Genomic DNA, 3,560 nt, shown 5'->3' with positions numbered 1-3,560 from the left:
GATGTAACCAGACAGTGAACAAGGATGGCAGTGGAATGGGGAGTAAGGGAGGGGCGGAGGCGGTTGATGTTGTGTAGGTGAAAATAAGCCGAACGGATGGTGTTATTGATATGAGACTGGAAAGAAAGAGTGCTGTGTATCTCTATGCAAATTTAAACAACTGCTTAAAACCCAAAAAGTGGACAGAGCAGCATTAGGCCATGATTGCAAGTTTATAGGTATTGTTTATCCAAAATATACAAGATATTTTTATTGTCTTTATTCAAATACGATAACATGCACTGTGCATTTCACTGCATTTAATGATAGTGTTGAAGAAAAGCTGTCTGTGGCCTTACAGCAAGAGGATCACAGGTTTACCTCATGTTCTCCCCAAGCATGTGTGGGGTTTCTCCAGGTACTCCGGTTTCCTCCCACTGACCAAAAACATACATGTTAGCTTAATTAGTAACTTATTTGTCCCTAGGTGGGAAGGAGAGTGTGAATGATCGTTTGTCTCCATGTATCCCTGTGGTGGACTTGTGACCTGTCCAGGGTGTCCCCTGCCTCTCACATAGAGACAGGAGACAGGCACCAGCTGCCCCACAATCCAGAAAGCAAAAAGCAGGTGTAAAAAAAAAAGGAATTTTACTTATATATCTGTAAAATTAACTGAGTTAGAGCCATTTTTGTGTTTACTACTGTTGATTAGCTGTGGTAGTGTGACAGCTCTTCCTGCTGTCACACACACTAAAGATAATGGTAACTGTTTTATTCTTTTTGGTTTTCATTATTGTGAGTTTACATATTAAAGATTAGGTAGTTTTAGATTTTCATTTTCAATTAAACTTGTTTTTAGCCTGACTCTTTAGTTAACTATTTGCAGTGCACACATTTAGTTGACTTTATTTGTCAGTTGGCTATATTGTTTTTGATATGCAACAGATTAACTTTCTTTTTGTTTGAGTTACCAGTTTCCTTTGGAGTTGCTGCTGGGGTGCCACAAAGAAGAATCCCAGCCACTTTTCTTCTCCTTATATGGCATAATCTTTTCAGTGGGCCATACCATTCATTTGTAAGGGGAGGGGAAATTTATTTATTACTTGTTTAGTTTTCTTCTGTTGTGGGTCACCTAGTTCTGTTATGGGTCACTAGTTTTGTGTAGTAGTATTTGTTTTATTTAAGTTGTTAGTATTTCTGACCAGTATTAAGTTTTTGTATGTTAGTTTGTTAATTATTTACCCCTTGTGTGTCAGCAGTGGTCTGATCAGCCACTATTTAAGTTTCCCTCATGTCTTGTTTAGGAGGTCAGTTTTTTGTGCTCGAGCTGTGTGGGTTGCTGCCTGGGTTAAGGTCTGTTGTATTCACTTTTGTGTTAGACCCAATTCATTATTTTGAAACATTTTTTTCCTGACATTTTGTAATAAATTAAGAAGCTTTTTTGAACCTATTCATTGTTTCTTTGGCTGGTCTGTGCAAATTCCTGACAGGTAGCCATGTTGAATTAGATTGGAGTCCTAAAGTCAATCAGGTGTAGACAGCCAGCCAAAACATATAGAACAGAATTTATTTCAGTTGTATTCAGTTTATTTATATAGTGCCAATTCACAACAAAAGTCATCTCAGGGCACTGTAAAAACATTCACATGCATTATAAAATGGCAATTAGTAAAATTTATCTAAGGAAGTCAGATTTTCACTTCATCACAATCTTTAATCCTGAGCACCGCTCTGCTCCTTCACCTCCATCCTGTCGCGCTCGGGCTATTGCACAGTTTTTTTTCTTTTAAATTTGAATTGTCATAGACTATGATTGGTAGTGCACTTGACAACAGGGAGCTAAAGATTTTTCATATATAATAGTATTAACCAAAATAATATAAACTGCAATTTAAAGAACAAATCATACTAATAGATTAACAGTAAATAAATAAATATTGTGAAGAGAAACCTTTTATTTGTCCTACATTAAAACAGTTAGTTAGGGATTTCTGTGTAGGAAAAATGTTTATGTCTTTACTAACTTAAAGATATACTTTATGTTAAAGTTTTTACAGTGTTCTATTATTTTATGAATGTGGTTTACCAGTTTGGATAACCTGACTTCCTATCAAGCTATAAGAATGAAGGCAAACCTGCTAACCAATGCCTCAGACACAGACCTGCAGCCCATGGGTGGTTCTGGACAGGGGCAGACACAAGTGGCTCTTTGGCTCACTTATATATTAAATGATGAAATATTGTTTCTTGTTTCATTCTTTTTTAATTGCCCACCATGAAAAAAACACTGACTACTCTGGCCCCCCGTGGTACATCTGGTCTAGAACCAGCCTCTGAACCTAACTGCTTATAAATATTTTGGTTTTAGACTTTAAAGTACCAGAATTTGTACAGAACTTACTTTTGGCTGTCTGACATGAATTTAAAATATTAAATATGGTGTTATGATCAGTTACTCAGTACTTTAGTAGACCTTTTACCAAATACTTGTTACACTTGCATATTTAAATATTAATCTACTTCTGCTTAACATGTTGAAGTTAAATTACTCTGATTGGTGTACAATTTCTGGGTACTCTAACCCACCTCTGTAATAATTGTACTATTGATTTTTTTTGTTTTTACAAAAACAGCCATAAAATAAAGTATACCACTTCTACACCCCACCGTGGTGAGTGTCCCTTATTTTAATTTCTGAAACGTGGCTGTTGTTGTCTTGCAGCTGTTTACTGTAGTTGTAGGCCTTTTTACAATATAACAGATAATAAAAAGCAAAATAAAGACCCGATAAGTTGTGTATGGTGAATTATAAAGCTGATAAATTATAGAACACGGGTCACCAACGCTGTGTTTCTTTTTATATTACATAACTGATATTTTGCATCTACAAGAGTTAGAAAAAACAGTGGTTAGTACAAAGACATGAGTTAAATTTTTTTATTAAGTTTCTTTAAAAAATACAAAAGTTATTACTTAAAAAGAAAATATGTATTTTGAATGAATGTTACAAATATGTTAAATCCTACAAAACAGTCAAATATATTCAGTAAAACAAATGATTAACATCAAAGAAATAATGTTTTATGTTTAAAGCATGCATTATGTGTCCGTTGTTCCTATCTGGGTTAGGGTGGGTGCTGGAGTCTCAGCTGGGGACACCTCAAGCGTTCTCCAGTCCATTACAGACACAGATATCGTTCAAGAAGCTTTCAAGGCTCTAGAAAGGTTGAATTTCCTCATACAGGAGAATCTTGATTTGGTGTTTCCAAATCTGACAGTAGCCTTTACAGTATTCCTAACCAAGCCTCTGACAATTGCATCTGCAGAGAGATCCTTTAGCAAGCTGAAGCTTAAACATACTTTCCTTTGAGTATGAGCAATGATGGCTTGTCCCAGTTAGCAGTCATCTCTATTTAAAACAGTGCAGCACAGTTTATTTTATCTGATGCTATTCATTACAAATGGGCACGAAATGTAACAGTTTACTATTAAAACTCTGACATAGAGTCCAGAAAATGTGTTGAGCACTGAGTGCCACTACTGTTACATATTTTTACTTTATTAAACTTTTGTTTGTTTAG

The sequence above is a fragment of the Kryptolebias marmoratus genome, linkage group LG16, assembly GCF_001649575.2.
Source record: "Kryptolebias marmoratus isolate JLee-2015 linkage group LG16, ASM164957v2, whole genome shotgun sequence".
Classification (NCBI taxonomy): domain Eukaryota; kingdom Metazoa; phylum Chordata; class Actinopteri; order Cyprinodontiformes; family Rivulidae; genus Kryptolebias; species Kryptolebias marmoratus.
Note: the sequence above shows the minus strand (reverse complement) of the source record.